Genomic DNA, 21796 nt, shown 5'->3' with positions numbered 1-21796 from the left:
CTCATACCAGCCACAGCCACTCATCTGCTATGTCTACTCTATGCATCTAGCCTACTTTCCAGCTTTTCGGGAGGGTGCATTAGCACCTTTGCTGCTACTCATCTTTCTCTTTTGAAAATAGAACCTCATTTCAGACAACATGCTGAATTGAGAAGTGGAAGAAATGAAATGTCTAGGTGAGTCACAATTTGTGGACACAGCAAAGCAATCTTTTTTTCATTAAGACAAAATTACTCTGGCTTAACTTGACTCTCTGGGTCCTTAGACCTTACGAAGCATCAGCATCCCCTTGTTGATGTTCTCAGTCTGACCCTGAACCTCTTGGGTCTGTACTTTTCCTACGTGAAAATCTTGCCTTGAGTGATTCTTGGGGACAGTCTTATCTTCATCTTTGATCTTCTCTCCCTCTCTCCTCTTGACACCTGAGTCTCTGAGCCTCAGCCTTATCAGTACATGGTACCTTGCTCCTAGATGCCTTAACTCACCAATATGGTCTAATGACCTGGGTCACTAAGTAAGAGTAGCCCCCTTGCTGCTCCAGGAGGCAACTATCTTTTGGTGGATGCTGGACCCTCCTGCTGACTCCCTGCCAATGTGAACCTTTCATCCCAAGCCTGAGAAACCACCTGCCTGCCCTTCTGCTCTTCACTAGCATTAGTACCAGTATTCACCCTGCTACCAAATCTTACTAGTTAACCATTCTGAAACCAACCTGCCTAAAACCAACCAAACTATAACTGTGTACTTGGGGAAGTGGGGGGATTTCTCAGCCCCAATTCCCTGGCTCAGTACCATATACATGATAGCAAAATACAGAAATCCTTATCGGTTACAGCACATGCTGACTTAATATTATTCATTCTCTTATGGCAACTAGTATGTGTATACATAACTGTTTGATATACACACATATTAGTGTCTTTTCTCTTCCTTTAAATTATAATCTTCTTAAAAGTAAACACAGACCTTAAATGATTGCTACTCAGCGGATGTGCTAGTTGAATTTAATCAGTTAAGGGCTTGACTTCTGTGCCTGCTTTCTGTAGTATAATTTCTCAGCATACTGTCCAGTTTATTGTTCCCACTAAGATTTGCTGAGGGCCTACTATGTGCTGAGAGATCTCCAGGGCTACTTCATCAGAATAGACATCATAGATATTATGTTGCAGGGGGCAGTTAGCAACTACATAAAAAAGCATGAATTTGTTGCAGATCGGGGCTACAAAGAGAAAGAGGCCAGTATTTATACGGAGGGGCACTTACACACTTTGCGTCTCCGAGAACAAGCTTCTGGAAGTCTTCATTTTTTTTTTAATTTTTATTTTTTGCATTTATCTTAGTTTAGGTCTCCAAACTCAAGATGCTATCAACCGTGGAGTGTTTGGGCCTTTACAAACAGTCTGTGCAAATGGTAAGAGAGACACCAAACTTTAGGAAAAAAAAAATCCCCTGCTTCTCTCTTCTTGTGTCCTTTACATTTCACACGTGGGCAGAGAAGCAAAATGAACAGATAGAGTCGAGACAGCAGATGTGCCCCCCAGGTTCCCCGGGAGCAGCCTTCCGGCTTTGACATCCTCAGGAGCACCATCCGATCAGCGGGCGGGATCGGCCCTGGTCCTTCCCGGGTGGGCCGCGGGGTCGGGAGATGTGGGAGCCCCCGCGTGGCGTGGGAGGCGGGGGCGCGGGAGGGGGGGGGCGGGGGGCGCGGCCTCGGGCGGGAAGGCGGCGCTAGGACCGCGCGGCCACCAAGAGGCAGGCCCGCCCGGCGAGGCCGAGGCCGCGAGCGCCGCAGTCCCCGGGAGCCGCGGGCCGAGCCGCTCCGTCCTCCCGCCCCGCGAGGTATGTGCTGGCTGTTTGCCCTTGACGTGGCGCGGTGCTCGGCCGCCCGCTGGGTCCTCCGCTGGGTCCTCGGCTGGGTCCTCGGAGCCCTCAGGGGCGGGCGGGACCGCGGCGCCGCAGGTGCGCTCGGCGGGCGGGTGGTTGCCCCGCGGAGGACCCCGCAGCCCAGTCCGCAGGCGGCCCTGAGGGGGGGGAGGGGGGGGCAGGTGTGCGGGGTCCCGCGGGGGGCCGGTGTGCGGGGTCCCGCGGGGGGCGGGGGGCAGGTGTGCACGGGGCGCGCTGGATGTGCGGGGTCCTGCGGGGGGCAGGTGTGCGAGGGGCGCGCTGGATGTGCGGGGTCCTGTGGGGGGCAGGTGTGCGAGGGGCGCGCTGGATGTGCGGGGTCCTGCGGGGAGACAGGTGTGCACGGGGCGCGCTGGATGTGCGGGGTCCTGCGGGGGGCAGGTGTGCGAGGGGCGTGCTGGATGTGCGGGGTTCTGCGGGGAGACAGGTGTGCACGGGGCGCGCTGGATGTGCGGGGTCCTGCGGGGAGACAGGTGTGCACGGGGCGCGCTGGATGTGCGGGGTCCTGCGGGGAGACAGGTGTGCGAGGGGCGTGCTGGATGTGCGGGGTTCTGCGGGGAGACAGGTGTGCACAGGGCGCGCTGGATGTGCGGGGTCCTGTGGGGGTACCGGTGTCCGCGGGGCGCGCTGGATGTGCGGGGTCCTGCGGGGAGACAGGTGTGCACGGGGCGCGCTGGATGTGCGGGGTCCTGCGGGGGGCAGGTGTGCGAGGGGCGTGCTGGATGTGCGGGGTTCTGCGGGGAGACAGGTGTGCACGGGGCGCGCTGGATGTGCGGGGTCCTGCGGGGAGACAGGTGTGCACGGGGCGCGCTGGATGTGCGGGGTCCTGCGGGGAGACAGGTGTGCGAGGGGCGTGCTGGATGTGCGGGGTTCTGCGGGGAGACAGGTGTGCACAGGGCGCGCTGGATGTGCGGGGTCCTGTGGGGGTACAGGTGTCCGCGGGGCGCGCTGGATGTGCGGGGTCCTGCGGGGAGACAGGTGTGCACGGGGCGCGCTGGATGTGCGGGGTCCTGCGGGGGGCAGGTGTGCGAGGGGCGCGCTGGATGTGCGGGGTCCTGTGGGGGTACCGGTGTCCGCGGGGCGCGCTGGATGTGCGGGGTCCTGCGGGGAGACAGGTGTGCACGGGGCGCGCTGGATATGCGGGGTCCTGCGGGGAGACAGGTGTGCGCGGGGCAAGCTGGATATACGGGGTCCTGCAGGGGTGCAGGTGCGCGCCGGGGCGGCCCCGAGCACCTGCTGGTGGGCTCCCGGCCGGGGTCCTGGAGCTGGGTGGCGCAGGGGCTCCCGGGCATCCACGGGGCGCGCACCCCAACGCTCGGGGCGGGGGTGGCCGGGTGTCCAGCGCAGGAGCCGGTGCCTCTCGCCTGTCGGTGGCCGCCTCGCGGGCCGCGCTCCCCCCAAGACTACGGTCGGTACATTACACTTGGAAACATTTTTTTAAAAAACGAGTCTCGAGGAGCCCCTGACCTGTTCAAGGAGAAACCTGGTCGCGTGCGGTGAGGGAGTATTTGCTGCCAGGAGACCCCAGTGAAGATCACTCTACAGAGAAAATGGGACATTAAGTATTTTACCCATCCGCTGCTGATGCTTCTGTGGGGCCTGGATGCCAGTTTCTTGCATTAAAAGCTCTTTGAAAAAACTTCGAAGCCTTGTCAGGTTGGTAGGTTAGATTACTGCCTCAGAAACCAAGTAGCATTTAGGTGTCTTACACCAAAATGAAATAGGTAACCGCACCTCTAAATGAATGGAATGTTGAGTCCTATGCAAGGTTAATTCCTGGGAAATTTTAAGATAGACGGTGGCATTAGCTTTACTTCAGGAAAGAAAATGATCAAACTGAGACCCATAGCAAGGCATCGACCCTGAAAAATGTGACTTTAATGAAAAGCATTTTCTTTAAAGATTTAATTTATTTATTCATGAGAGACACAGAGACAGAGGCAGAGACACAGGCAGAGGGAGAAGCAGGCTCCCTGAAAGGAGCCCGAGGTGGGACTTGATCCCAGGACCCCAGGGTCACGGCCTGGGCTGCAGGCGGGGCTAAACCACTGAGCCACCTGGGGCTGCCCAAAAAGCATTTTTTAAAAGAGTTTAAAGTATATTTAATAGTTCAAAAATTATATCTTTCAAGTACTTGCATGTGACACGCTGAAATACCACAAATGAGATTTATAACTAAGTATTAAACTTTTGAAAATATACCTATAATTCTCCTACAACTCTTCATTAGTTACCAAAAAAGAGGCACAGAGGATATGAGAGAGGGAGGGAAGGATTGAGTCTTATTTTATTGTTCTATACTTCTTTATAGTTGAACATTCTGATGGAATGTTTATAAATATGCTACCTATATTTTTTAATGTAACAGATTACAAAGGGTTGTAGCAATTAATTTGCAAAATCTATAAATGCAAATGAATACAATAATGTAAAAATAGCATGTTAATATTACGCTATGATATTTCTTAAACAGGGAAAATCTTTTTTTGAAAACAATGTCTTCTAGAGAAAGTTGGGGAAATCAAACTGGAGGTAGTAATAGACTTTAAGTATTTTGTGAAGCAAAAGAAAATATTTACGTTTATTTTTAGTTGGTGTAACAATATGCTACATAACTCCTTGAGTTTTCTGTTGATAAATTTTCTCCTTTTTCTCTTAAAAAAAGAAGTTTCTGTAATTCTGTCTGGGAAGATGACTCAGTCCTTTCAAATTAAAACTTGGTTTTCAAAATTCTTGCCCAACATGTGATTTGCAGCCATAAACTCTAGTTTTATGCCATATTCATTATACATGCCTTACCATAAATAATCTAAAAATAATTTGATTATATGTTGGGTCTAAAGATTCATTGAATTCAGTGATGATGGGGGAGAAAAAACTGGGGAAGATAGATCCTATTCAGGATTTGATACTCTTTGCAGTACATGAACTTTGTTTCTGAATTTAAGTCCTGAAATTAAGTCCCCTGGCCAGACCCAACTGAAGACGATGGACATAATGCTCGGCAGAAGTTCAGAGTTGCTGGCAAACCAGTTGGGCTTAAGCTGCAGAATAAAAGGCAAAAGCTAAAATTAATTTGTTAAAGTGTGAAAGCAGTGATTATCTGGTGATTTTTTTATTCCTGAGGATAATCTCCTTAGGCCTTGAAAAGTCTGGCTTCCCAGGATATCCAGATGAATATCAACATTATCTAGATTTACTGGATAGTAATAAGGTAGAAATTTCTAAAAGATTAATTTTAGCATACAAATTTTTATTTAAAAGAGGCTCAGCAAATAGCAAATCTGGTTACACCCTGATTTCACCCTCAGCAGTGCTTTTTTTCTCTAAAGGATATAATATCTTCTGAAGTAGGGATTCTCATGTGAAGTGGGTACTCAGGAAGACATTTAAGAAAGAGTTGAAAAAAGATAACCTTTATAATATTAAACCACCCAGAGGGAGCTAATGTAATAGGAGAAGAGGACCACCAGCAAAACTTGTGTCATTTCAATTTACGTTTGTTTTAGTTTTCTGCTTTGAGTAAGGAAAGATGTCTTCTAGTAGAAGGCACAGAAAATGCAAAAAATTACCTGGGGGCTGACTTCCAATGCTCAACCCTGTGGGAAGCACGGAGTAAGTGTTGGTTGAAGGGATAAAGAAGCAAATGGAAAAAAATGACAGAGAGTCTTTGATTTGCCCTAAAAGGGGTTTACAATGCTAACAAGAGTGTTTACAGACCAGACCTGTTGGCCACATATACAAGCCACAGTGAATAGGAATTATATGTAACTTGAGAATTTCCTTGAAATTTTCCTTGGAATTCTCTAATTGTGATTTTTTTCTTGTGAAGTGAAAGGATTAAAGGAAACGGAACAGGAGTACATCAGTAGCGCGTTCGTAGCGTGCTCATGTTTTGTTGGAGTTTGGCAAAAGGGAGAAGTTACTATCCATGTCGTTTTGGGAATAAGATTTCTTTAGAGCGAAGGTTTCGTTTCCACAATTGATTTTACTTAAAAAGAAATAAGTTTGTAGGAACAGCAGAAAGCTTTTAAATAAATGAGATTCAGCCTTTAGGTGAAAAAGACCAATTAGCAAAATGAAAGGTGTACCGTGGATTGTTGATAAGCGGTTTTATCCAAAACATTGTGTGAATTATCCCTCCTGGTTCATGCAATTATAACTGATGTGGACATGGGACACACACCACTCATACACTCTTGCTTCCTCCCACTTACGTCTTTCATTTAATAGGGAAGAAGTTAAACCCTAGAAGTTAAACACAAGGAAACTGTTGATTAATATTAATCATGATTTCATAGATGGTTAAGCAGCAAATGAGCTTTGCTATCCCCCAAAATATCATGTAATCATTATGGTTTGCATTTTGGAATCACACTATAAGATTTTATGGACACAGCATTAAATTTTCTTGGATTATATTTATTTATTAGATATTTGTCAATCCCTCACTGGTTGCTGCGTATGAAAGCCAGACCAGTCAATAAGATAGGTCCCACTATTCGTGGGCTTCATTTTTTGTGGAGGGAAATAGGCAACAAAAACCAAATATTATAAACCAAGTACACCATTATTTAAATTCTTTTAAAGTCATTATAGCTTGTTATAAATTAAACCAGAGTATATATAATAGGTACTAATTTGAAAATTAGAAGAGAGTAGTATGATAAAGAATGACCTGGTGGTTTCTTTAGTTGTGGTTGTCTGGAAGACTCCCTGAAAAAGTGACAGATCTTCAGGGATCTGAGGGAAAAAGCCAAGTAATGAGCAGCATTATTAACAGAAAGAGTGCAGGCTTCATGCTGCAATTTAAATCCGTGGTAGGTCAGTCTTAAGTCTTGAAATCTTGAGCATTTTACCCCCTTGATAAAACTTTACAGAGTTTTGAAGAAAATAAGTAACGTATCCAAAGAGTCCATGACAATATCTGGAGCAAATTTAATTTCCATTGTGACTTAAAGAGTGTCGTTGCAACTTTATGAATTCATTCCTTTGACTATCTAGTCAAATAAACCACTATGGGCCATTCATTGTATTCTCCTGTGTCTCCTTCCTTAAAGTCTTGTGGTGATTCTCTACCACACAATCGAGGGAGGAAAGACAGCCACTCCCACAGACGGCAGAAAGAGAGAGCATCATTCCTGAATCTTCTAAAGACCAAGTCACAATGAAGAGCCTTCTTAGGTGTAGTTGTGGTACATTTGTGAGGGGGTCTCCTCAGAAACCACCAACACCGTGGTTGATGGGGATTAATTAAGGTGCTGTTCCTCCCAGGGAATGCTGGAGGGAGAGGACCGCGAGGACCACCTCCAAGGAGGTTGGCGTGTGTCCCCTGGCAGGACTGTGCTTACTGGACTTGGCCTTCCCACACAGCATCTTGAGAAGTGCAGTGAGATGAACGTGGCACTTCACAGTGCATAGCACAGGATGCAGGCTCAAGTCAAAGAAGTGAGTTCACTGATGAAGAAGGTAGTTTATTAATGCTTGGAGCAACTTATGTCTAAACACTTCGGAGTTTTGCCATCTCATGAGTGCACAGCCATAGAATATATACTTGCTCCCAGCAACCCGATGCTTTCCAAATACCTATATGTCTATATATCTGTATACATATTTGGAAAACAATATATGATATATATAATATATATGATATATACTGCTATATATATTGCATGTTATATATATTTACATATAATTGCTATGTAGGTGTTCTACTTTGTAGTGTGGAAAATAGCTATGTGGTGATTTTTAAGTGTTTCCCCCCTATTGCTATTGACAATACAACTAGGTATAGTGGCAAATTGTTCAACAGTATTTTCGCTCAGTCCTTTCAAAGGAAAACATTAATCCTAGGTGTTATCAGCTAGACGTAGGTGAAGCTACTTTATTAGAAGAACCCAAAATAGAAAACTAAACTAAAATAGAAGCATGAAAGAGGCACACGTTGAAAAGAAGCAGGGGTAGGGGAAGAAAGTCCCTGACATGTCAAGATTGGATGTGGCAGGCACAGATAGATTGGCAGGACCAGAAAAAAAGCAAAGGCCCTTTCTGAGGATAAAAACGAAGTCAGGAGGGTCAGGACAGGAAGTGGAATTCAAGTTCATGAGCTCTTGTGCTGCTAGTATTTAGATCTGTCTGTAGCTCTGTCTTGCTCCATTTGTGCGTCCTTGAAAATATGACTTTATTTAGGTCTTGGTTTCTTTATTGCAATCTATTGAATTTTAGTAATAAATTAATATCACTAAGTGAGGGAAATATCTAACAGGCAGATTATTACTAAATTACATTTTAAAGCAGAAAGCATCATTAAGGATCGCCTGAGTGGCTCAGTTGGTTGAGCATCCAAATCTTGATTTCGGTTCAGGTCATGATCTCAGGATTGTGAGATTGAGCCCTGCATTGGGCTCTGTGCTGGGCATGGAGTCTGCTTAAAATTCTCCCTCTCCCTCGGCCCCTCCCCTCTCTCTAACTCTAAGAAAAAAAAAGACATAATTAAGATTTAAAAGGGCTGTTAATTAATGATTAAACATACAATTCATCAGCAAGATAGATCTATCCCGAACCTGTAAGCATCTAATAATACAACCTAAAGTAACATAAACAAAATATATAGTGAGATTGTACTCAGATTCACTCAGAAACTGGGTAAAAACTAATAAGGCTGGCAAATTGGAGCAATACAATTTATAATTTATACTTTGAAATTTGAAAATTGTAACCAATAAAGTTACTCTTTGTAAGCATACATAAGCAGTCTTTTTACACATAAAAATTTACTAACAAAATACAAGACAAGCCTCAATAAATGACAAAGATCAATATCATATAGTTAATGTCCTTTCGATCACAATTGAAAAAATGTTTTTGTATCAGAAACTCATATAGTTCAATTCAGCTATATACAATATAAAAGGCAATATAATCCAGACTAGTAGAATATAGAAAAGGTAGAAAATAATGTCTAGACTTAGAAAGAGCTATTAAGTCTCATTTGACCCCCATTAAAAAATTTCACTTTTATCCATGCATCTCATTGAGATTATTTCTTTTTTTATTTAAAAATTTTTAAAAGATTTTATTTATTTATTTATTCATGACACACACACACACACACACACACAGGCAGAGACACAGGCAGAGGGAGAAGCAGGCTCCATGCAGGGAGCCTGATGTGGGACTCGATCCCGAGACTCCAGGACCATGCCCTGGGCCGAAGGTAGGCACTAAACCACTGAGCCATCCAGGGATCCCCCTCATTGAGATTATTTCTAACCAGGTTCATTTTCCAGCTTTTACCTGAGGGTACTGTGTAAGGGTTTAGATAAAAGTGTTCTAAACTGAACACTGTTGAAATTTTCCTGTTCAATGACATCTGCACGATGACCAAAAAAATGATCGATTTATAATAAATCTATGATTCTGTTTTTTTTTTTAAATTTTATTTATTTTTTCATGAAAGATGTATATAGAGAGGCAGAGACAAAGGCAAGGGAGAAGCAGACTCCCTGTGGGGAGCCTGATGCAGGAGTCGATCCCAGGACACTGGGATCATGACCTGAGCTAAATACAGATACTCAACCCCTGAGCCGCCCAGGTGCCCCCAGGATTCTGGTTCTAGGGCCAAATTTCTACTGGGCCTACTCTGGTAGCTATCATGCCCTGTAGGTAAAGCCTCATGTTCAAGGTTAGAATTAACTCATAACTGGATTTTAGATGGTCCATATTGCAATATCCTATATTTTCTTCATATAGAAAATATTCCAGTCACTGTAAACAAATACCAACCAAATCCATTATTGATGGAATCCCAAAATAATTCATCTAGGTTGTGACTATTGTAGGTGTTATACTTTTATCTATGTTGTTTTAATTATAGTCCTGTCTTTCACTTCTTTTATAAACTATTTTTTAAAGGCCTTAAAATATTAAAATTTGTCATGACCCTTAACAGACCATTCTAGTGCTCTTTTGGAAAAATTTTAGTCATTTACAAGTTTCCACTTGTGTAAAGTCAAACTGGATCAAAATTCCATCTGAGATCCACAGGAGCTTTGCACTTGGTGTGAAAAGGGTGTGGAGACTTACTATCTGAGCATTGCTCTCTGAAAAAAAAATGACCCTATTTTATGCCTTGACAAAAAAATTCTCGAGGAAAGATATAAATCTCGTATCATTCTATGTGTATGTCAAAAGTTATCTATCTTAAGGACAAATGGCTCAATTAAAGAGCAATTGCTCTTGCAAAGTGGATCACTTGAATGGTGCTTTTTCATTTTGAATAGATTCCTTTAGTTGTCACCGCAATAAAAAAAACCTTAGTGTAATCCCAGTCTGTTTGAGTCCTTTTCAGAATGTTAAGATTTCTTTCTCTCAATAATACTCTGCCTCTGTCAATGTGTTTAAACTTTCAGTTTTAGAATGTTTAAGGTGAAATTTGGAAGGGACTTTTGAAATCTTGGTCCACCACCTCCCCTTTAGAGATGACGATCCTGAAGTTCCCAGTGGTCAGGTCCTGTTGTGCCAGATATGAAAGGAGGATCTCGTCTTACGATTTGCACCCGGGCTTTATTATATCAGCATATAGTTTGTGAAGGTGCAATTTCAAAATGTAAAATCGAAACTCTTAGGCAAATAGAAAATGAACATGTGAAAAAAATTTCTTTAATTCATTAACTAATGAAGGATATCACTCAGATATAATGAACAGTTTGAAAAGCACATATAATATATATAAAATATATAGGCAATAAAACACTTATTGTATATGAGACATATATCTCATATATATAGGCAACTTTAAAAAGAAGTGTTAGGATAATATTGTGGATTTCTTTTAAAAAAAGATTAATCTTGGGGCGCCTGGGTGGCTCAGTGGTTGAGTGTCTGCCTTTGGCTCAGGTCATGATCCCGGGGTCTTGGGATCAAGTCCCGCATCCGGCCCCCTGCAGGGAGCCTGCTTCTCCCTCTGCTTGTGTCTCTGCCTCGTTCTGTTCTCTCATGAATAAATAAACAAACAAACAAACAGATAAACAAATAAATAAATAAATTTTTAAAATCTTAAGAAATAAAAGGTTACTCTTTGGGGTTACCTGTTCCATCAGGCAAAAATTATTTGCATTTCTACAGGACAAAAGCCTACAAGTTAACAAGTAACTTCACTAAATCTGGGACTTTTAATCAATAATAAGCAATGAGATGAACTAAGTATTTCTCTTAGAGAATCCTTGGGTGCTCTTTGTCCCCATGTGTTACTCAAAGTACTTTCCGCCCCTCTTTTGCCTTATTTCTGCAGTCTAGATCAGGGATTTACCAACTATGCTTTTGTGCCAAATCCAGCCCATCACCTGTTTGTTCTATAAGTGAAGTCTTACGGGAACACAGGTTTGACCTGATTCTTTCCACGGGTGCATCAAGAGTGTTAATTAACCAAATAGACTTCTTGCAGTTTGCTCTGTGAATCTAGGGTCTCACTGTATTATTAATCACTAAGATCACAAAATTGACTTCTGTCTGGAAATTTTCATCGTCTGGAGTTGGACTTTTAAATTCTCTTTTAGTACCTCTTCTATCCAAGGTCTGGGAAACCAACTCAAAAGCACTCTCTCTACTAGCTTTTATCTGTTATTCCTATAAATTTAGATGAAATCTTCCCTTCTAGAGCTTCCTCAAATTTGCTATTGTACCTAACCTTTTGGAAATAACCTTTTTACTGCCTGTAGGCAGGGACTTAGGTACTAGACCAGCTTTATGAACATCCAGTCCATATATGTTCCTTAATGATGAGCTGCCAAACTTGATTACATTACATAAGAATCCTTCTCAGATATGACACTCCAAGCATAGACTTTGCTGAAGCATTGATTTGTGCAGTTACATCCTAGTAAGAATGGGGACACATTGATATTGATCCTATGCAAATAACCTATTGCCATGGAAAGTAAAGAGATGCAGTTAAAATATTTGCTTCTGAATTCCTAGTGGGTCAGCGAGAGTCAGATATCATTTAGAACATTAATTTAATAATCTTCTAAGGTTATGATTAGAATTAGAGGGTTTCCTGACACATTTATTAAAAAATATGATGTATGTTGGTAAATTGAACACCAATAAAAAATTAATTTATTAAAAAAAAAGTAGGATGTTAAAATAATGCCAACCATATTCCAGACAACTAATCACAACTAAATATTCCTCATGAGCTCATTCAGTTCTGGTGATAAACCCCTGATTTCATGTAATATGTCTGCTTCTGGACTCGAAAGAACCCAGCAAATCCTAACTTAATCCACTGGTACAGCCTGAAAGTTGTCCAAGGCATGTGAATGTAGAAGATCTCCCCAGGGGTTGACTCTTTGAAGAGTACTTGGTGCTGTCTCTTTTACAAGGCTCTGGGACTGTACTATGTTGAAAACACCAGTTTTGGCCTACAGTTTATAGCAGAGCTCTCAGGCAGCATCAACAAACAGAATTGTTGATGAAACTGATGGTGATTAATTTATAACAATAACCAATGATGTCAGAATTGAGGGGAGTAAAGTTTTCTAATAGGTTCTCATAATGGTTTGACCAATGCTTTCCCCGAGGGTAAGAACATATTATGGAAGGCACTGAAGAGTCTCCAAGGCTGTTCCAAAAGAGCATCTAATTTCTGAAATATTTGTATTAATTCTTTTTTACTTATGCAAATTAGCCTAAGGAAGTCTGAGCCTCTCTCCTGCTTATACAATTCTTCCCTGTAGCTCTTACAATAGTATTGTACTAATGACTAACTGTGGAGCCGCCAGAAAAACCTAATTGTTTCTTGCATCTTTTCTCTCTCTCTCTTTTTTACTTTTATAAAGTAAAATAACAAATATTTGTGATTTCTGAGACTTCTGAAAAATCTCAAAAATAATTTTATGAATTAATTTTAAGGACTATTGGGGGTCACCTCCAAAACTACTGAGGTCTAATTTGCAAATAACGACTCTGGCAAATATGAAATGCACATGTGTAAACAACTTCACATAACTTATTGATGAATAAGGGAACTCGATTTATCACTGCTGCAGAGAAAATATGAGAAATATTTATATTTAGGCAATTTAGTATGTTAGGATAAAATTACTGAGTCAGATTTTGAAACTTGCTAATACCCAAACAGACCATAAATACTTGAAGTTATTTGTACCACTGGGAAAAAGGGTTTGCATATTTAATAGAAAAATTCTACAAATTAACAAGTAATTTTACTAAAGCTAGGGCTTTTAATTAAGACAAAAAGTGAGACAAACTAAGCAGTATACTCTTCTGGACCTGTGCTGTCTGGTAAGGTAGCCACTAGTTTTTTAAATGTGTCTATTTAAACTTCAACTTAATTAAAATTAAATATAACAAAAACTTTAGTCTCTCAGTCACACTATTCACTTTCTATATGCTCCATGGCTGCACTTGCCTAATGGCTACCATACTGGGCAACATTTCCATTTTCACATAAAGTTCTTCTAGACAGCCTACCTACACAATCCTCAGATGGCCATTGACCCTGTAGGACATTAAAGGTGTGTTGCCCAAAGTTTTGCCTTACTTTCAAGTGTCAGAGAATTTTTCTGACACTTTTAAGTGTAATAGAATTTATAAAGTTAAAATTAGATAGTAAATATCTACAATTTGAGTAAACTTTGTAAGTATCATGATCATGCCCAGATGGAAAATTATATGAGTACACCAAATGATGCATGATATATTTTGGTATTATTATTATTTTTATTTATTTATTTTTTAAAAAGATTTTATTTATTTATTAGAGAGAGAGAGAGAGAGACAGGCAGAGACACAGGCAGAGGGAGAAGCAGGATCCATGCAGGGAGCCCGACGTGGGACTCGATCCTGGGTCTCCAGGATCACAACCTGGGCTGAAGGCGGTGCTAAACCGCTGAGCCACCAGGGCTGCCCGTATTATTATTTTTAAAAAGGCTTTAGAGCAAATAAATTTTCTTAAATTATGATGCTACCGAAATATGTCATGTATCATTTAGTTTACTCAAGTAATTCAATCAACTCTCAAAAAACCATAGAAGTTGGGATATAGTGAATGGTTCTGGTAAAACAGAGAAGGGTCAAAACAGAAAAGATGTGAGTCAGGGCAACAATGGTATCTAAGGAAAGTTGTGTAATCTCTTGTTTCACATAGAATTCGACTTTTCCATGCTCAATAATGGTAAAATGGAATTGCACATATTGCTGTGAAAGTAACTTCCACCTTAACCAGAACCTATGTTTTATAATAATGATAGCGCAGTAAGGAAATAGAATGTGTATCAAATAAAATGCTATTTAAAATTGTGAGAATTAATTTTATAGTAGAGAACTGCTTTACCTTGGCTTTCTCATTAACAAAATGAAAGGATTATTTCCCTGAATTTCATTATTGTTTGTATATTTCATCATTTATTAAACAGATATGAGGTACCTATTATGCAAACAGGAGAGCAACAGTGTCTCCCCATCTTGAGGGTGCACACTGGTAAGGAAGAAAATAAACATATAACAGAAAATAAACATAAAACAAATTAATTACAAGTATCCTAAGTTTTATGAAAAAGTACTTATGACAGGAATCCTTTCTTAGTCTGTAAGGATGCAGGCTGAGTGTGTTTGGGGCAGGACAGAGTCCAGAAAGTCATGTCCAAGAAATCGGATATAGAAGATAAATGGGGATTTTCTAGTAAAGGAGAGTTGTGAAAGGAGTGATGTGGAAAACTTCCGAAAGGGAACATCATGTAAGAGGTCTTGACCAAAGAGGGAGCATGAGCATTTGAGTTTTTGATGCATAAAGCTTAGACTTGAAAGAATCACATTATATTGCTATTATTTCCTTTTTGTGGCAAAAAGGAAAGATTATTTTCTTCTATCAGACTGCAATCAAAAAATTAGGTAAGTAGATATAATCCTAGTGCCCCACTTCTTATTCAAAATCGCCAATTGTGCTTCCCTCTGTGGAAGAAAATTGCCCATATAGTTACCTTGACTTCCACTAAGGTCTGAAGTGGAAGAGGCCAGCTGCTGTTGCTGCTGCTGCTGCTTCCTCTTCTTCTTCTTCTTTTTTAAGATTTATTTAGTTATTTAGAGAGAAAGTGCATGTAAGAGAGTAGAGGGGGAGGGCGGGAGGGGGAGAGAGAGAGGTTTTAGCAATTGTAAGTAAAGTTGCTCTTAACAACCATGAGCGGGTTTTGTGTGAACGTAAAATTTTAGTTCACATGCATAAATATCAAGAGATATGATTGTTGAATTGTACAGAGAGAGTGTGTTTAGCTTCTTTTTCTTTCTTTTCATTTATATAAGTTGCTAAGAGCAAGGGGTTCTAATTTTGATATAGTCCCATTTCCCTTTTGTTTCCCAGGTGAAATCTGAAACTGGCTCCTATACACAAAGAGGGAGGTGAGACCATAGGTAGACTGACTACTCCAGATCCGTAGGTGGCGGTTACAACAAGCAAGGGGGCTTATGTACAAGGCTTGTCGTGGGTGGCTGCAAAACAAAGAGAATATTAAAAGTTTACATAGCGGCCTTAACTGTGTCTAGCCACTGTCCAGCTGGTCTCAACAACACATTGCTCTCTCAAGGTTGCATCCTTGAAACCGGCTTCTAGTGTGGGGAAGGACAGGAATGGGGGTGCAGAGCTTCCCATGGCCTGGGTTCAGCTCTTGGGTCAGCAGGTAGTCACATCCTCTTGACGGCCTTCTCCAACACCTTTTTTTTTTTGGTCTTTCATGATCTGTGCATGGTCTGGTGACAATTTCATGACTAGAGGAAAAACTCATTCCATAGCTAACATTATTATGTGGCATTACTTGATTGATTCTGCATAAGGCAGGAATACTGAAGATCTTTATAAGAGTGATTTTTATCTTATGCTTTTTATTAACTAGTCCCCCGGATAATGAAATGATTCATAGACATTGTCCCCCTAACTCCTTGGATGTCTAAATAGAAAGAGTTATAGAGCCTCAGGGTTAGGAAGGAAATGATAAGACATTCTTTCCATCCATTGGATAAACATTTTAGCAGTCAGATCATTTTTCTAATGCACATTTCCAGAACCTTTTCTCACTGTAGGCCTCCAAGTAGCATAACTCATCTGGGTGTTAGAACAGGCAAGGAAAAAGGAACTTCTAATTTTTCATTTATAAGATGCCTGCCCGAATTTTCTCGGCTTAGCAGTGAAACGTCTCCCGTCAATGTATCACTTACTTTAGAGCAGATTTGGCAGTGGCTGAAATGATTGTACGGACAGAGTGAGAGCTTTCTAATCAGTCAGATCTGGGCATGTGTGCTGGCTTAGCAACGTGGACGAGTCACTTAAATATCCTGGGCCACAGTTTACCTCATCTGTAAAATATAAAGACTAGGATTTATTTACACCAGAACATAGTTGCCTCTCAGTAAATGGTAATTTTTTTAAAAAACTGATTAGTGATAGAAATGAAATGCAGAGAGAGAAATTTTATTTCTGGTGCATTTTTGTTAATAGAGGAAAGCTGAGAAATTCACCATCAAGAAAGATGACAAGGTTAAAAACTTGGATTTTATTTTCCATAAATCCTACCTAGGTTTTTGGTCAAGATAATAATCTACTTGTGGTCTGCTTTCTTATGAAGCATGTCCTTGGAAGTGATGAATATTGAATAATATCCTTGGCAGACAATACCAAAGAGCCAAGTGATATCACAATGATTTTCAAAGACAAAACAAAATTAAATATTACTAAGGGGGGGTGGAGATGTATCTCCCCATGGGAACTTGTGAATTTTTGAATAAGTAAGAAATTCTCATGGTTCAAAACTCAAATAGTAAGACCACCCCAGCAAGACTCGCCTACATTGCTCTCCTCACCTGTCAAGTTCCCCATATCTCTGCCCCCTAAAGCTCATTGGTTCTGTTACCTACTCAGTATTTCTCTACGTCGATACAAATATGAATGTCAAGTCTTTTCTCCCTTTTCATTACACAAAAGTTTGTGTATGTACTGTTGTATATCTAGCTTATGAAGCATATATATGCGTCTGGAAAGCCTTATGAATTAGCATGCCACCTCTGCAGAGTGACCAGGTTGAGCTTCTACGCAGCATTCCAGCCTTATTGCTGATGCAAAATCTTTTGCTAAATAAAAAGTGGCCCACCTCTCAGCCTTGCTGACTTAGTTCTCCTCTTGCCTAGAGGCAGAATGTGGCTGTTGGTAAGAACTCAAGGCCTCTGTAAATTTTGAGACCATTTCTAGAGTTTAACTACTCATAAAAATAAGCTCTGGGAATTCTGACATTCTTCCTTCTGGCAAAATCGGTCCTGAGGGATTGATTCTAGCCTGAAGGCTTGTGATAACGAATAAAGGTGTTTCGGTATAAAAGTTAATGCAGCTTTTCATTGAAGAGTGAATGTTTTCACCTGTAGAGCTTGAAAGGACAAAGGATGCTAAAGCAGTCTTCTTTTCTGAGTAGAGCAAATGACCTGGGAAGAAACCTTTCTAAAGCAATTGGTTGTAAAGGTGACTTAATTGTCGCTCTGAAGGAAACTGTGAACTAACTCCCAAGAAAGTACATGAGAGTCCCTTCTCTGAGTCAGAATGGTGGGTGTCAGAGTCACTGTCATCAATGCAGTTTATTTTGTAGCTAACATTTCTGGGTGTAGTCTCATCTTTCTGAGCTTATAAGCATCCTAACTTGTTTTTAAAACCTCAAAGAACATACATAGAATTATCTGAATTTATAATAATGGAAGGCAGGATGAAGTTAGGGTCAAATATACAAATATTATAAAGTATAAGGTCACTCAAACCATTCACAATTTATCTATTAAGAATTCGTCTGCTATCTCTGCAATAGATTTACCCTCATTTGTGTGCTTTGCTTCTGTTAATAATCAAGTTTATTTGCATTTTCTGAGTACAAAGCAAGTAATTATAAGAACAGGTGCCCTGAAGACAGCTGAATGGTAGGTGGAAGCCAATCTGGCTTCCCTATTTTCTGTGTTTCTAGATTGTGAGGAGAACACAGCTAATCCCTGGAGCCAAGCCAAAGGAGGAGACTGACGACTTGAATATCAAGGCCAAAGGCTCCAGTTGTATAACATTCTGGTTTCCTCTGCAGATGGTGGCCATAACCCGGGACATCGATGGTAGGTCTCATCTCCTCGAAAGTGTGCATGACAGCCCTGTAAATTTTGCATTCATGCTGACTTAAATCATAGGGACAAGTTTTGATAGGATGTTTGAATCCTGTACTGCTTTTGGAAACCTCTGAGAACTATCCTCAACACGGGAAGGGATTCTCAGCAATCTAGACAGGAATATATACATATGTATGTATTCCTATATAACATAATTTTAAGCTTGCAAAGACATCAAACTCATTTTTGATACCAATTATGGCACATCTGACCCTTCATCCTATGCTACTACCATGTGGCTTATCATTCAAGTACTCTGCTGTTTAGCTTTTATATGTTTTCAACATTTTATAAGAGGATCTTAACAAACTGAATTGTAAGCTTTTGTTTAGCAGAGGCATTCCTTTCTTTTTTTAAAGAGTTTATTTATTCATGAGAGACACAGAGAAAGAGGCAGAGACGCAGGCAGAGGGAGAAGCAGGCTTCCTGTGGGGAGCCCGATGAGGGACTCGATCCTGGGACCCTGGGGTCATGACCTGAGCCAAAGGCAGATGCTCAACTGAGTCATCCAGGTGCCCTCCTATTTTTTATTCAGTAGATATATATATTTTTTTTAATTTTTATTTATTTATGATAGTCACACACACACACACACACACACACACACACAGAGGCAGAGAGAGAGACATAGGCAGAGGGAGAAGCAGGCTCCATGCACCGGGAGCCCGACATGGGATTCGATCCCGAGTCTCCAGGATCGCACTCTGGGCCAAAGGCAGGCGCTAAACCGCTGCACCACCCAGGGATCCCCTATTCAGTAGACATTTACTGAGTGCCTACTATGGACCAGATTCTCTCAGGGACCGTGATAGAATCCCTGCTGTCCTGGAGTTCTGGATAGAACTTCAAAAATATATGAGTGCATCTAGGGGATGTTAGATGGGGATAACTAAGTAAGAGCAAGAGCTGAGGGAGCCTGGACTGACATAGATTGAGTGGTGAGGGAAGGAAACGCTGACCACATGCTCCTCAGGCAAAGACTTGAGTTCAATGAGTGAATGAGCCACATAGATAACAAATACAGAAAAGAGCACATAAGGTGGAAGAATGGTTACTGGTAAACAGTAAGTGCCCTGAGCCCGACATGGGACTGTGACATGGGACTGTGTTTGTCATGTTCACAAAGAGCAAGGAGGTAAATATGACTTGAAAAAAGAGAGAGAAGGATAATAGGTGAGATCAGATATGCCAGAGAGAGGCAGAGTGGATAGCGTGAATAACGTGGAACTGTGACCTTTCTGCCCAGGGAGATGGGAAGCCATTAGCAGAGGTGATGAGGGCTAAGGAGCAAGAGTAGAAGCAAGGAGACCAATTCCAAGGCTGTAAAAATAGTCTAGACAAGAGATAGTAGTAGTTAAAACCAGTAGCTGGAGGAGTGATTCCAACATAATTGATACAGTAAACATCTCTTAAGAGAACTTGCCCCAAGCAGTGTGACTGCTTCTGGGCTCTTGACCATTTGTACTGCCTCTCGTAAAATGGAGAATGAATTTCAGGTTAATCAAATAGATTGATTTCATTCATTTGAAGGTTTATGAGCCATGGCTACATACATCTTTTTGACAGCTCCTATTGGACCCAACGGGAAGATCAACAGATATGAATCTTTAATACTCCTTTTCCTACTTCATTTCAGGACAAGGTTTTTAGTTATTTTTATTTCAAAATGTGATAAAGAATCTTCTAAGAGAAGGTAAAACTTTTCTTTATGTTTTGGGCTTCACCGACAATACTAGAATCGTGAGGCACAGATCATAGGTGACCCTGTATCTTATCACCTACAATCTAGACTTGTTACTTGTCTCCTTTTACTGGAGGATGTCTGGAAGTCAGGGCCAATGTCATCTGATGAAGAATAATATTAAAAAAGGAGTCATTGGAGCTATTCATTAAGTCAGTCAGTTTACAAATATTTATTGAGGTATGGCAGTGAGTTGACCACCATGCTGGTGAGGACAGACCCAAAGATGGATGTTGCAGTATGGTTGGTGCAATGGCACATACATTACAGCTGCATAGAAGCATGATGTACCGGCCATAGGATGTATGTGTGCAGAAGGCTCAGAAGGAGCCTAGAGAGGGGGGAGGTATCTCACTGTACATAGGAGAGGTTTAGAAGATGTTGATGCATGAAATGAATCTAGAATGAGATTGTTAGGTGGACAAGGAAGTCCATTGACTAGTTTTGGAGAAGAGTGAAATTAGTAGAAGTCTTTCTAAAAAACAGAAATAGTCCCCAAGGTGGGGTGGTGGGGGGGAACTTGAAAGATTACAGCATGGTTATTAGATGGCAAGAATAGCCTTTACTGAGGTCCCAAGTATTAGGTAAGAATTGTAATTGCCAACTGGATGAGATAAAAACCAGAAAGTTGACTTTGGTGTCTGGATAGCAAGAATGTTATTCGATAGAGCTGCTACTATTGGGAGGCTCTATGGGAGGCCTGAGCCCTCAGCAACACTGATAGTTTTTAAGGACTTGTTTTGAAGTATTGCCACATGGATCATACCTTAATCTGTGAAAATGTTCCTGAAACTTTGCAAGGTTTAAAAATAAATTTGACCTTATTTTATGTATATCAGAGGAGCTTATAGGTATAGTAATCATATGCTTAATGCTCTTTATATTGTTAACACTCTTGGTTTCTGGAGGCCTTCTAGCTTGCAGTGAAGACCGAGGGGACTGGAAAAATCAGACTTGATTTTTTGCTCTATCACCTACCTGCTCTCCTTGCTCCATGTTTAGCCTTAGTTTTGGCATCTGAACAACTGAGAGAATAATAGTACCTTCATCCCAGGGTTAGAGTGAAAAGAGAAATTATTATATGTAAAAGACTTAGCCAAATGGGCGTCCTATATTAAGTGCTTACTGCACATTATTCTCAATCCCCAGCTCACTTTTTGTATGCCTGTATTTCCATGATGGCTTTGCCCTAAGTAACTTATTCTCAATATTATAATATAAACCAACCTTTATCTGAAAATCTTGGCTCAGAGGCCTGGAGGAAAGTGGTTTCCTGATAGTAAAGAGAAGCAGGACAAAGATTTAGCGTTTACCTGTAAGTAAAACAAAATCAATCTCTCCTTGAGCCGTCCACTTCTCAGATCTCCATGAAGCTGAGAAATGTGCGTCTGCTTCATATTCCCCTATAACATTCCATCATACCAGCCAAGACAAAATTTCCATGTTTGGCTTTGGCTTTCTTAGCCGACTTTCTAGTTCATAGTACCTGCTCCCCACAATCTCAGATCTTCTATAGCCTCTAGCTACTCCTGAGTTGTCTTCTAGTTTTACTTATAAAAGAGATTGCACCCTTCAGAGTTGTTTTGTTTTTCAATACCGGTGACCAAGTTTTGCTAGCCTAATGTCTCATGGTCTTAGTTGTTAATTAATAGGGGTTGTTACTTAATTAACAGCCCCTATTTATTATATATAATTAATTAATAATATATTAATATATTGTTCCTTCTCCCGGGTTAAAAGCTGCAAAAGCCTTTGAATATATAGATGTCAGTTTTAGACTTATATGTAGAGTAAAAAAATAAAACCCTTATCAAAATGGGTAAGACCAATGCCATTTTGCCATGAATATGAATTACGAATTGTGAATGATAGCTTGCGGTGTTTTGTAGATGACCACAGTGGATGATTCAGTCTAAAGAATGTGGGAGGATTTTTAAACAAAACTGAATG

At 41.1% G+C, this 21796-nt stretch overlaps 1 protein-coding gene across 2 annotated transcripts in view; it reads left to right on the top strand.

Moving 5' to 3' along the window:
• The first annotated feature begins 1759 nt into the window (after positions 1-1759).
• The window catches only part of RAB27B (RAB27B, member RAS oncogene family), a 137469-nt gene continuing 117432 nt past the window's right edge, over positions 1760-21796 (top strand). Inside the window, exons 1-2 of one of the 2 annotated variants that reach the window (XM_077892336.1) lie at positions 1824-1839; positions 17916-18054. The gene's annotated coding sequence lies outside the window, so the exon portion shown is untranslated. Of the gene's footprint in view, positions 1840-17915; positions 18055-21796 lie in introns of both variants that reach the window. The other variant, XM_077892318.1, reaches the window with a different exon arrangement.

This window comes from Canis aureus, chromosome 1 (assembly GCF_053574225.1).
Source record: "Canis aureus isolate CA01 chromosome 1, VMU_Caureus_v.1.0, whole genome shotgun sequence".
Taxonomy (NCBI): Eukaryota; Metazoa; Chordata; class Mammalia; order Carnivora; family Canidae; genus Canis; species Canis aureus.
This window is presented reverse-complemented; position numbering and strand designations above follow the sequence as displayed.